Source organism: Ovis canadensis, chromosome 8 (genome assembly GCF_042477335.2).
Source record: "Ovis canadensis isolate MfBH-ARS-UI-01 breed Bighorn chromosome 8, ARS-UI_OviCan_v2, whole genome shotgun sequence".
NCBI lineage: Eukaryota > Metazoa > Chordata > Mammalia > Artiodactyla > Bovidae > Ovis > Ovis canadensis.
Genome location: NC_091252.1, coordinates 20,147,163 through 20,161,183, shown reverse-complemented (window position 1 = coordinate 20,161,183; position 14,021 = coordinate 20,147,163). Strand labels below are relative to the sequence as shown.

Here is a 14,021-nt window from a genome sequence, read left to right as displayed (position 1 = left end):
CCTTCTTTGTATCTTCAGTGTCAAGGAAAGCATTTATTGAAGGACTGGATGGATGGATGGATAAATTGCAAACTAATTACAAGTTCTCAATCATCTACTTTAATCTTAGGGTAGTTTGAAGTACCTAAATGATAAATCTGATGGCTTCCTAACTAATAGGACTTTTAGAATGATTTTTTAAGTTTTCAGAAAAAGCTTTAGAGATTATATAACATCGCTTTTCATGCAAACTGATCTTTCTCTTACTCTTTTTCCTAAAGGAAAAAAAGTACTCCATGGGGAAAAAAAAAGTTAAAAAATAATAATAGACTTCCCATGATATACATTCACTATTGCAATAGTCATTGTTCAAACAATGGAATTTAGCTTGATACTTCCATTTTTTGGGTGTTAGAAGTTTTTTAAAAATATTTTTATTTATTTATTTTTGGCTGCGCTGGGTCTTGTTGCTTTCCGTGGGCTTTCTCTAGCTGCAGTGAGTGGGGGTGGCTATTCCTCCCCGCAGAGTGCAGGCTTCTCGTTGCAACGGCTCCTCTGGAAGCAGAGCGCGGGCTCCAGGCATGCAGGCTTCAGTAGCTGTAGCTTACAGGCTCCAGGGAGCAGACTCCGTATTCGTGGTTCTCTGGACTTAGTTGCTTTGCGGCGTGTGGAATCTGCCCGAACCAGGGGTCGAACCCCTGTCCTCTGCATTGGCTGGAGGATTCTTATCCACCGCGCCACCAGGGAAGTCACTTATCAGGTTCACATAAAGAAAATGTATGAAATTGTAATTATATATAATTAAATAAAATATAACTATGCATGAAAGTAAAAGTGTAAGTCGCTCAGTCGTGTCCAACTCTTTCTGACCCCATGGACTGTAGCCGACCAGGCTCCTCTGTCCATGGAATTCTCCAGACAGGAATACTGGAGTGGGTTTCCATTCCCTTGGCTATAGGGGATCTTCCTGACCCCAGGGATTGAACCCCGGTCTCCTGCGTTGCAGGTGGACTCCTTACCATCTGAGCTGCAAGCTCCATAACCTTGTATAATTATATGTAAATACTAATTTGGAGATTGTGTCTGAAACGTGTTTTCAAAGAGTTGTCTAAGACAATGTAGACAATGTAACAAATGGATGTTATCACAGGCAATTCATTATAACATTTTTTTTAGTCTTTGGACAGAATGAAAAAATATACTTAGTGATCACAAGTTGTATCCAATGCGAAAAGTACTGAGTTCCTACTTATTTGAGCATGAAATATTTATAATAATTCTCAATGGTTTAGCTGAATTTGGTTTTCTATTAAAATATCTGCTATAGACTCTTTCATGTGCATAATTTCATTAAAAATTGACTTTTGGTTAAGAAAAAAGACACCTAACATTTCTATTTTATGATAAAATCTTTGTTGAGAAAAACATTTTCATGTTCAAGAAAACTCAACAATAGTTTTGTCAATACAAATAATGCACAATTTTTGTTTCCGATGTTCCTTTTGTATACCTAAAATTTTGTGGCTTAAAAGCAGACCACATGATGTTAGATTTTTTTTATAATTAAGAATTAGAGAAGGACTTTGCTTTTCCTCTTGAGAGCATTTTTAGAGACCAGTGCAGTTATCACTGAGTTAAAGGCCCATCTGGGACCTGTCTGTCTTTTCTAAGCCCAAGTCTGCTTATTATTAAACTTCAACTAGCGGGCTGGCAAGTGGGCCAGCAAGTAGGCCACATTTAATGAAATTTCCAGGTCATTTGGGCGAGGCTTAGCTATTAATATTACCAGAAGAAATAATAAATCGCTTGGTGCAGAAATAATTTTTCTATCTTAGAATTTTCACAGCCCATGGTATTTTTTGTGTGTGGATCTTATCACTTTCCACCTTGCTTTATGGTTGCTTATATGCCATGCTCACTCCTTCTAATGCATTGTGAGTAAGAGACTGACTTTCACTCAACTTTTTATAACTCATACCACTTTTTACAGAGATTTAGCATACAGGAGTTACCTAATCAATGCCATTAGAATGTCAGATTATTCAATTAATTTCTCTTAAATTCAAGTATAGAATTGTGACAATGCCAAAGTTGTGTTTAGAGAAAGTTTTAGTTTCACCATGATTATATACATCAATGACATAATTGAAACTTAGAGCAACATAATATTGATCTATGTTGTCTATAGATCAACATATATGTAAATAAGGTATCATCGTCTTCCTCTAGTTCATTTTCTTGAATAGTCAGCAGCTCCCTGCAATACTTCTTGTAAGAGGGCTCCTTGATGTTTCAGCGCCCTCCAGAGGTCTCCAGAATATTCTGACACTTGTCCTTGAAGAGTATGCAGAAACCCACAATTTTGCATTGGAAGCACAAAGGCTGCTGGAGCCTGCAACACCTGGCAGGCTCCCAAGAGACAGACGAGATAATCTTCTAAATGTGGAAAGGAAATATTGCATGTGTGCTAAGTCGCTTCAGTCGTGTCCAACTCTTTGCGATCCCATGGACTGCAACCTGCCAGGCTCTTCTGTCCATGGGATTCTCCAGGCAGGAATACTAGCGTGAGTTGCCATGCCCTCCTCCAGGGAATCTTCCCAACCCAGGGATCGAACCTGTGTCTCTTTCTGTCTCCTGCGTTGTAGGTGGGTTCTTTACCACTAACACCACCTGGGAAGCCCCAAAATGTTAAAGAAATTATGCTTTCCTGCTAATGGTTAATACATGGTTGCCAAAATGTGGTACTCAATACATCCTGAGCAAAGAAAGGAAGAAATAGATGCTGGTGCCCTCCTTTCTTAGTTTGCTTCATCAGAGTGTCCTGCTGCTGCTGCTAAGTCACTTCAGTGGTATCTGACTCTGTGCGACCCCATAGACGGCAGCCCACCAGGCTCCCCCGTCCCTGGGATTCTCCAAGCAAGAACACTGGAGTGGGTTGCCATTTCCTTCTCCAATGCATGAAAGGGAAAAGGGAAAGTGAAGTCACTCAGTTGTGTCTGACTCTTGGCAACCCCATGGACTGCAGCCCACCAGGCTCCTCCATCCATGGGATTCTCCAGGCGAGAGTACTGGAGTGGGGGGCCACTGCCTTCTCTGTCAGAGTGTCCTAATCCTGACCTTAATCCTAACCTTCACCAGGTGGAGAAGGTTAGGATTTGGACTTCCCTGGTGGTTCAGACGGTAAAGCGTCTGCCTACAATGTGGGTGACCTGGGTTCCATCCCTGGGTCAGGAAGATCTCCTGGAGAAGGAAATGGGAACCCACTCCAGTACTCTTGCCTGGAAAATCCCATGGACAGAGGAACATGGTAGGCTACAGTCCATGGGGTCACAAAGAGTTGGACATAACTGAGCAACTTCAGTTTCACCCAGTGTAGTGGAGACTGTAGATACCATGCCCCATACCTGCCAGACATACCTGATTTCACCTTAGATGCAGTCGGCTGCGATCTAAAAACTTCCTACCTCTAGCACCACCAATGTCTCTCTTCTTCCTCCCAGTTCTCCAGCACCACAGGAGTTTGCTCTGCCAAAGACAGTGGCAACCCAGAAGTCAAGCGGATGGAAAGCCACCATCCGCTGAGGGACGTCCATCAACCCTCGGGGACTGGAAGTTGCTGTCTAAGTGCTGCAGCCGCAATGCATCCAGGCACGGGCTTCTGAGGTATATCTCACCTGGCTTCTCTGAAGGTCACTATTGGGGTTGAGCCCAGAGCAGCCTCATCACACCCTGTATCTCACTGCATTGCTCCTTCCCTGTGCTTCCAAGGGTCAGCTCCCCAGAAAGTGACCTGCACTTAGTCCTTCCCTTGAGGGAACCCAAGAAGTCAGGGAAATGAAAAGTACGTACTACATGCTCTAGTTAACTAGCACTCATATAATGGATACCCCTTTTGAAACGATTTTTCTTTTCTATTGGATGTTATATTTTCATTGGCTGGCTACAGCAGACTACTTTCTATTTCTGAGACTCCCTTTTAATTCAGTTTTTAATTGGAGTATAATTGCTTTACAATGTTGCTTTCGTTTCTGCTGTACAATGGGAATCAGCTGTAAGTGTACATATATCCCCTCTCTCTTGAGCTCCCACCCCTATTCCACGCCTGTAGGTCACCACAGGTCACAGAGCAGAGCTCCCTGTGCTCTACAGCGGCTTCCCACTTGTTGAAAAGATTTTGCAAGGAAATTTCGTAATGAAAATACTGCTGATCTGTAAGAGCCAGTGAACAAGAAAATGACATTACTGACACTTTTCTGAATCTAAGAAAAAGCTCTCTGTCAGCCAAATTGCAGTATAAAAATAATGGCCATCTAATCAGATCTAACAGGAAGTGGACAAAAGAATCAAAATTGTTAATGGAAAATAATAGGGATCTCAGTCTGATGCACAGAAGCAGAACAAAGGGAAACATAAGGAAGTACAATGGGCTTCCCTGGTGGCTCAGTGGGAGAGTCCACCTGCCAAGCAGGAGGCATGGATTCAATCCCTGCGTTGGGAAATCCCCGGGAGTAGGCACTATGGATCCACTCCAGTGTTCTTGCCTGGGAAATCCCATGGACAGAGGAGCCTGGAGTCTACAGTTCATGAAGTTACAAAAGAGTCAGACATGACTTAGCAACTAAAACAACAAGGAAGTACAATGGCTAACAACATGAATTTGAAGCCAGACTGTGATCTTATTCCAGCTCTGCCATTTATTAGCTCTATAAACTTGAGCAAGTCAGTTCCTCTCTCTGTTTCCCCATCTATAAAATGGGCATAATAATTGTACCTACTTCAGAAGAAATTTGTGACGATTAGCTAAGGTAATACAGCTAGAGTATTTAAAATCATGTCTGATGAGAGCAAGTTCTATGTAAATATTAGGATATTTACATAGAATATTTACATGTAGAATAATCTTCATGAAATGTTAAGTGTTGAATAGATGTTCATCTATCCCTGGTGGCTCAGACGGTAAAGCGTCTGCCTGCAACACGGGAAACCCGGGTTCAATCCCTGGGTCAGGAAGATCCCCTGGAGAAGAAAACGGCAACCCACTCCAGTACTCTTGCCTGGAGAATTCCATGGATGGAAGAGCCTGGTGGGCTGCAGTCCATGGGGTTACAAAGAGTCAGACACAAATGAGTGACTTCACTTTCACTTTTTTTCACTTTATCACTGAACAAATGCCTGATAATCTATATCTGTGTGCAAAATTGGGCTAGCTATTGTAGGGACTACTATGAAGTACAACACACAATACTTGACCTTAAAAGGGATAAGATAGGGTAAGAGTCTGAGTTAAAGCAGCAGGAATGGTAATGGAAATGAATGGACAAATGTTTTAATTAAAAACTCAGAATACACAGGATATAGTGACCAACTAAATGCAGATGTGAAAAAGAAATAAATGTAAAAAAAAAAAAAAAAGAAAACCTTTCTGCCATCCTTCAGCTTGTATGTTAGATAATCTATGTTTTAAATTATGGAGGAAATGCAGAGGGAGAAACAGGCTTTAAAGGACACATAATGAAACCTGACTTGTGTATTTCTAGTACCTATAAGTACAGATGAACCTGGAGATCAGGAGAAAGGGACAGCGGAATTTGAACTGAGCTGATCATTGAGAACATAGGAGTCATTGAGATCACCTAAGGGAGACATTGAAAAGAAGGAAAACCCAACATTTTAGAGAGAAAGGGAGGACAAATCAGAAAGTCATATAGTTAGAAATGTAGAAGCAACAGTTGTACATCATCATAGACATGAAGGATGCAGAAAAGTCCAAAGTTCCAACAGTGGCAGCTGCTGGAAGAAAGAGTAGAATGAAGACTGACTGTAGACCCATGGATATGATGATTAGGCTATGATTGGTTGCAGGAAGTTGTTAGAGATAGTACACATTGCGCATTGCAACAGTAATATAGACAGCATCTCCAGGAGGAAACTAGAGTTGCTCTGTTGCCACCCACTCACTGTCTGAGTAAGCAACAGACAAGCACTCTCTAAGCCTCTGTCTTCTCATCTGTATAAACAGAGCTGCTGATGATACCTACTGCGTTGGGTGCTTGGAAGACTTAAATTGAATAATACATATAAGCTGCGCAGTGCCTGGCACACATCATTCACTCAATGTATATTAGCTATTATTATTAATGATATATTGCAGTTAAAGAGAAAATGGGAAGTTAGGACATAAGGGCTTCTCAAGAAGTCTACCAGGAAGAAGAGGGACGTGAATCATTCACTAGAGTAGGAAAGAGCGCCAAGAAGGAATTTTTTTTAATTTTAGGATGGAGAGAGGCTTGTGCATGTTTTTAGGTGGAAGAGAAAGGGCCAGTAGCTGAATAAAAATACTATTGTAAGAAGCGGAGAGTTCTTTACTTAGATAAGATAGTTTCATAACGGATGAATTTCACAAAGAGATAATATGACAAGTTCAATAAATCAGTAACAGAAAGTAATATTTGAGTTGAAACAACGATGGGTGAATCTAATTTATGAAAGCACCTGCAATTTGTTGGCTGTTCTCAGGCAAAGTAAGTTATTTCCTCCATGGAGCACTTTCAGTTTTTCAATTTGTAATTCTTTACTGCTTCTGAAATGAATGTAACTTCTTCTGAAATGAACGAGAGTCTGGGCAGGTCTACCTAGATCACCTCCTTCCAACAGTTTTTCTAATCATGTGAGACTTGAAAGGAGAGACAGACAAACACATCTATCTCAACTAACCAGGCGGTCAATCCCCAAGTAGATCTCAGGTTTGGGAATTAGCATTAGTAAGACCCAGTGGAAAATAGTGACTACTTTGTTATCCATAAATATTCATCAAGGAAGTCAGTAGCCCCTGGCAGTACGGGAGACCCGTAGACCCACATGATCAGAGAAGTGGGGAGAAGGGAAAGCGGAGGAGAGTACAGAGTACTTTCATCTTGCTACACAGCTTGGTTCAAAAACAGGCGCTTCCAACATTATGTTTTAAAAAATGTGATGAACCATTCTGACTGCCAGATGCCATTTTGAGCTTTACCAGAATCATCAGCTTGCTGTGCTGAAAGTTTAGAAAAACTTAACAGCTACCTTTTCATGATCCATTTGACCCTGTACGCAAGTGAAGAAGATCCTTGTAACCCAGTTCCCTAGACCTCTCCAATCCCGGTAGTTCCTCTTTACAAAAGAGCTCTAGTCTCCTGGTCAGTAGAGAGAGTGATGGGGGCCATGTAACTGGCCAGCCTTTTCTCATCACGACAGCAATAACGCAGGACTCAGCTCACTTCAGTGAAAACGTCTTGGCTGAATTCTCACTTTCTTCTTGGCCAACTAGTGTTAGCAGGAAAAGAATCTAAGAGACCCATTCCCACTGAGTTGCTGATTTCTGATAATGGTTTATTATGATATCCCTTCAGGCTATTTACATTTGAGTAAGAGAAAGCTTTGATGCTGAAGGTAACAATTTAAGTACTTTGGATCGCTCTAGGGGAGACCTGTGGAGACTTAGGCCTCTTCCCAGCACTTTACCAATTATATCATATAAGCAGCCTACTCTTAGCTCCAATGATTCTTGGCAGGCAACATGGCTGAGGATACTAAGAATAATAGCCACGTGACCAGAGTTCCAATCCTAAACCCTTTCTAGAAAGAAAAGTCTCCATGATCTAGGAAATCAAGGTAAATTACCTCCTTCCTTTATGGGGCTGTCATCATGGATTAGCCGTGACAATCAAATGTATCTTGTACTGATTTTTTAAAATATGTTGGTTAAAATTATATATCCCCAACCATTATTCTGTTCTGAGAAAAGAAGAAAGAGGAAGAACGAGGTTCACAGAAACGGTAATCCATAAAAGTAAATCCTCAGGCTGCCTTCAGGAGATAGAGAATTTTCACTGATGAAAAACTTAGCATATGAAAGCGCTGGGTAGATACTTATAAGTCAGGTAGTAACATCTGTGGAAAAGACAATAGGCTAACTATTGTGGGCAAATATAGAGGAGACAGTAAGAAACTTCTAAATACATGACAACAAATGTGAGAAACAGATATTACCCGGTGCAGCTGTGTGTGTGTGTGTGTGTGTGTGTGTTAGTGAGGACAGAGTGTGGATGAAGGGCATAATAAAGTAATCAAAGCAGGCAAAAACATAGAAATTCCTATCTTTATATAGGGCAATTACTCTCATAATTTTTTTTGTAATTTTATTCTCATATCTACCTTAAAATATTAAATATTAAATTTTATTTTAAAAATTAAACATTAAAGTACTAAAAACTCAAACAACAAGATTCTACTATAGCTCAGGGATATAGTCAATATCCTGTGATAAACCATAATGGAAAAGAATATATAAAAGAATATATATATATGTGTGTATGTGTGTGAATATACATATAAAACTGAATCACTTTGCAGTGTAGTAGAAATTAACACAATGTTGTAAATCAACTATACAACAATTTAAAAAAAAAAAGAAAAAAACTCCTGAAAATTCAAGTGCAGCAGAGATCCAGAGAAAAGAAAGGAGGCTTGTCTGAAAGGTTACACAGCAGGGGGACAGTTAGGGAGAGAGATGGCGGAGAAGTCAGGACAAAGCTATGCCATTTAGCATCATTATTGGCTTAAGCACCATTTTATTATACTCTCTGTTTGTGGAAACTTAAGGTTATTCAAGTCATAATAATTTCTTACTTGTTCATGTACAAAACATCTTATTCAGTTTAAGGATCCACCACTCCTGTGCATTTATCTCAGGATAGTCTCACAATTGTTTGAAATGACATATAATTTTATATATATATATATATATATTTACATATATATATATATACACACACACACATACTATAGTATATAATGTATATAGTTATATGTTAATATATAGTTATGAATATAACTATACTATACTATCGTGTTGTGAGATTCATTCAGTCCTGTCCTATTCTTTGCAACCCCATGGACGGTAGCCCTCCAGGTTCCTCTGTTCATGGAATTCTCCAGGCAAGGAACACTGGAGGGGGTAGCCACTCCCTTCTACAGGAGATCTTCCAGACCCAGGGATTGAACTCAGGTCTCCTGTCTTGCAGACAGATTCTTTACCATCTGAGCCCCCAGGGAAGCTCTACTATACTATAGTATACTATATATATAATATATTATATGTTAATATAGCTGTAAGTTATAATAAGTTATGTTATATGACTATATTAATATATATGTATATAGTTATTTGCTTTGTGTTGTTTCTAATGACAAAATTAAACACTGAAATGTTCGTCAGTAGAGAACTGAGTAGATAAATTCCCTGGAGGTCGAGTGATTAGGACTTGGTGCTTTCACTGCTGTGGCTTGGCTTCAATCCCTGATCTGGAAACTGAAATCCCACAAACCATGCTGCATGGCCTAATGCATGAAATAAATGAAATTAAAAGTAAATCATTGTCCAGCCATGCAGTTAAATACTATGTGCCTGTCAAATAGAATGAAGCATCTCTCCATGGATTTGGAAAGATCTAGGGCTGTTGGGAAAAAGAGGTACAAACTGTGTGGCTTAAAACAATGGAAATGTATTGCTCACAGTTCTGGATGCTAAAAGTTCCAAAGTCAAGGTGTTGGCAGGGCCCTGCTCCCTCTGAAACTTAGAAAACGGCGCCTTGCCTGATCTCGGCTTCTGGTGATCATTCGTAGCAAAGCCCTGGCCATGCCTGCCTCTGATGTCAGTCACCACATCACAGTGTCACCAGGCATGTACGTCCTACTATAAGGACACCAGTCACACTGGATTAAGGGCTAATCTACTCCGCTGTGACCTCATCTCAACTTTATTTACATCTACAATGACTTTATTTCCAAATAAGGTCACTTTCTAAGATACTGGGGGTTAGGAGTTCAGCATGTCTTTTTGGGGACCCAATTCAATCTATAAAAATCTCCAAGATATAAGTTAGGTTTTTACCTGATTTTCTCAAAACAAGGTACAGAGCAGAGTTTATAGCACCTTTGTGTGGAAGAAGCGCACAGTAGTGCCGCCCTCGGTTGCGTCCACCTCTGTGACTCCATGGACTACAGCAGGCCAGGCTCTTCTGACCATGGGATCTTTCAGGCAAGAATACTGGAGCGGGCTGCCATGTCTTCCTCCAGGGGATCTTCCTGACCCAGGGACTGAACCTGGGTCTCTTAGGCCTCTGCCTTGGCAGGCAGATTCTTCACCGCTGGCGTCAGCTGGGAGGCCACCTCACTGTTATCCTCTATTCATTTCTGCTTTCTCCCCCAGTAGCTCTTATCAAAGGTTCTCTGACACAGGCTTTATTTCACTCGGGATCATTGAGATCCTGTGGGAGGACAGTCAGTCTGATATTCCAGAGAGTTTCAAGGAGAGGTAATGCTGAGGGATTAAGATCTAGAATAGAGTTGGCATGGGAGGAAAGAAACCTCCTCCTCAGGATGAAAAAGAGGTCTTTTCAAGGTCCAAAATTAGGAAACCCACTGTTGACACATGGGTGGAGGAGCCTGGCAGTCTATAGTCCGTGGGGTTGCAAAGAGTCAGGCATGACTGAGCAGCTTCACTTTCACTGTTGACAAAAAATGTTCTAAATTGTATTTTGATGCAATTTTCTCTGGAAGGAATAAATAGTATGCTGTCTAAATGGGATTGGTAAGAAATAAATTTGAGAAATAGTTATCATGATCCCCCTCTAAAAGATTCACAATTCATATTAACATAGTTAAGACCCTAAGGAGTCCTTAATGTAAAGAAATTTGTTGAACTTAGAGTTTATAAAATGTTCTTGGCCCCACATGATTTTCTTAGAGTATTCTTGCAAATCTGAGATTCCAAGGAGCACAGTTTGGGAAAACTTACCATAAATATTTCTGCATCTCATTCACCAAGAGTTTGGAGAGTCATTTGGGAAAAGGAAGTGTGTTAATAGAAATGATGTCATCTGAGTGGATGAGATGGACTATTTCTGGGAGCATTCATTTATTTAACAAACATTTATTGAACACCATTTAGAGCAATAAACTAGACTAAATATTTTTTCGTAAAACATAAGGATTTTGTAGACTCCTTTATTAATATGAATCACTTTGTAATTTTGTTTTAAAAAATTGTAGACATTTTCTGGTATATTCTCCTTTACAGAATATTCAGTTTGATTAATCCACACACTAGCTTCATTTATTGTCTCAGAATGTACCAGATTAGGAGAACATGGAAGTATTTATGTTTCAAGTGTACAGTACAGCAAATGTTTAGTTTTAGAATGTGCGCCTGTGTGCTAAGTTGCTTGAGTCGTGTCCTACTCTTTTCAGCCCTATGGACTGTAGCCCGCTAGGCTCCTCTGTATATGAAATTCTCCAGGCAAGAATACTGGAGTGGGTTGCCATTTCCTCCTGCAGCAGCTCTTCTCAACCCAGGGATCAAGCCCATGTCTCCTACATCTCCTGCCTTGGCAGCCAGGTTCTTTACCACTAGCACCACCTGACCTACTTAAATGAATAAAATACAACAGTAGTGTTAATGACAAATATAAATTATCTGAGGTCAGAACAAGACTTCTGATTAAACACAGTAAATTGAGCCTGTGTATTTCTGCACTCTCCTAAAGCTCATCAATGGCAGCAGTGGAATGAAAAAAGGAATAAACCCACTCTGACAAAGAGAACAAGGTAGGTAATAATAGCAGCCAAGAGATGGCCACGTGGTTCTAGAAGGTGGAAAGGGCACGACTGAATGGTGAGATTTAGCTCACCAGAGAAACGGAAGCCCACATGCCTGCAGTGAGAGATGCTCCCCACCCCGCCCCACGAGAAGTGGACCAGCTGAACCATAAATACCATGAAGCTCCAAGATAGGAAGACACTGGTTATCCCTGAAGAACCAGGGTGTGGGATGGAGCTAAAAAGTAAAGAGTTGAATGACAGTAAGTGACAATAAGACTCCAGATGCCCTCTGCAGCCAGGAACATCAGGCATACCCCTCCAGCATCTGGGAGAAGGCAGGATGCAGCCTGATCCTGAGGCTACTAAAGTGTAGGCCTGGGGCTGCCCATACCGGGGTCCCTTCCAAGGCCTTCGATGTAATTGTTCTTCATAATTTTATATTTGTCTGCAAGAGGGTCCTCCAAATGACATAAGCTTGAGATCCCACAAAACCTACCTCCATCCTAGAGAGGGTGGAGAGATTGAACCCAGGAGACACCATTTTAAAAACAAGGGTTCAGTTCCGTAGCTCAGTCATGTCCGACTCTTTGGGGCCCCATGGACTGCAGCACCCCAGGTTCCCTGTCCATCACCAACTCCTAGAGCCTACTCAAACGCATGTCCATCGCGTCGGTGATGCCATCCAACCGTCTTATCCCCTGTTGTCCCCTTCTCCTCCCACCTTCGATCTTTCCCAGCATCAGGGTCTTTTCCAGTGAGTCAGTTCTTCACATCAGGTGGCCAAAATATTAGAGTTTCAGCTTCAGCATCAGTCCTTCCAATGAATATTCAGGACTGGTCTCGTTTAGGATGGACTGGCTGAATCTCCTTGCAGTCCAAGGGACTCTCAAGAGTCTTCTCCAACACCACAGTTCAAAAGCATCAATTCTGTGGCACTCAGCTTTCTTTATAATCCAATTCTCACATCCAAGGGGGAATTTTTTTTTTTTAACTATAGCTGATTTACTGTGTTTTAGGTATACAACAAAGTGATTCAGTTATGCATATACATATATATTTTTTCATTTTCTTTCAGATTCTTTTCTCTTATAGTTTATTATAAGATATTGTGTATAGTTCCCTGTGCTACACAGTAGAGCCTTGTTGTTTATCTACTTTATAAGTAGTGTATGTATGTTAATCTCAGACTCCTAATTTATCCTTTCTCGCCCTTTCCCTTTTGGTAACTGTAAGCTTGTTTTCTATGTTTGTGAATTTGTTAATATTTCCATTTTGTAAATGAGTTCATTTGTATCATTTTGTAAGATTCCACATAAAACTGATATTATATGGTGTTTATCTTTCTCAGACTCACTTTACTTGTTATAATGATCTCTAGGTCCATCTATGTTATTGCCAATGGTATTATTTAATTCTTTTTATTGCAGAGTAATGTTAATATTCCATTGTATTTGTGTACCTCATCTTTATCCACTCATCTATCAATGGGTATTTAGGTTGCTTCCATGTCTTGGCTATTGTAAATAGCTTTGCAATGACTTTGGGGTGTGTGTGTCTTTTCAAATTAGAGTTTTCATCTTTTCTGGGTATATTCCCAGGAGTGGGATTGCTGGATCTAGTTTTAGCGTTTTAAGGAACCTCCATATTATTTTCCATTGTAGCTGCACCAATTTGCATTCCCACCAACAGTGTCAGAAGGTTCCGTTTTCTCCACACCCTCTTCAGCATTTTTATTTGTAGACTTTTTGATGGCAGACATTCTGACCAGTGTGAGGTGAAACCTCATTATAGTTTTGATTTGCATTTCTCTGATAATTTACAATATTGAGCATCTTTTCATATATCTGGTGGCCAGCAGTATGTCTTTTTTGGAGAAATGTCTACTTAGGTCTGCTGCCAATTTTTCAGTTGGATTGTTTGATTTTTTGATATTGAACTGCATGAGCTGTTTGTTTACTTTGGAAATGAATCCCTCGTCAGTTGCATCATTTGCAAATATTTTCTCCCAATCTGTAGGTTGTCTTTTTGTTTTGTTTATGGTTTCCCTTACTATGCAAAAGTTTTTAAGTTTAATTAGGTCCCATGTGTTAAAAGCAAGAGGATTGTGTGAGAATCTACATGAAAAACATTTCTCTTCCATTCCTGCCACATCTCAGCTCCCAGAACACTGCTGCTGCTAAGTTGCTTCAGTCATGTCCAACTCTGTGAGACCCCATAGACAGCAGCCCACCAGGCTCCCCCGTCCCTGGGGTTCTCCAGGCAAGAACACTGGAGTGGGTTGCCATGTCTTTCTCCAATGCATGAAAATGAAGAGTGAAAGTGAAGTCACTCAGTCATGTCCGACTCTTAGCGACCCCATGGACTGCAGCCCACCAGCCTCCTCCGCCCATAGGATTTTCCAG

At 40.6% G+C, this 14,021-nt stretch overlaps 1 long non-coding RNA gene across 3 annotated transcripts in view; it reads left to right on the top strand.

The window, feature by feature from the left end:
- The window catches only part of LOC138445214 (uncharacterized), an 86,869-nt gene that overhangs the window by 64,108 nt on the left and 8,740 nt on the right, over positions 1 to 14,021 (top strand). The window contains exons 3-4 of one of the 3 annotated variants that reach the window (XR_011258755.1): positions 3,480 to 3,642; positions 11,565 to 11,625. This is a non-coding gene — a long non-coding RNA (uncharacterized lncRNA). Of the gene's footprint in view, positions 1 to 3,479; positions 3,643 to 11,564; positions 12,967 to 14,021 lie in introns of those variants that run through there. The other 2 variants (XR_011258757.1, XR_011258756.1) reach the window with 2 other exon arrangements.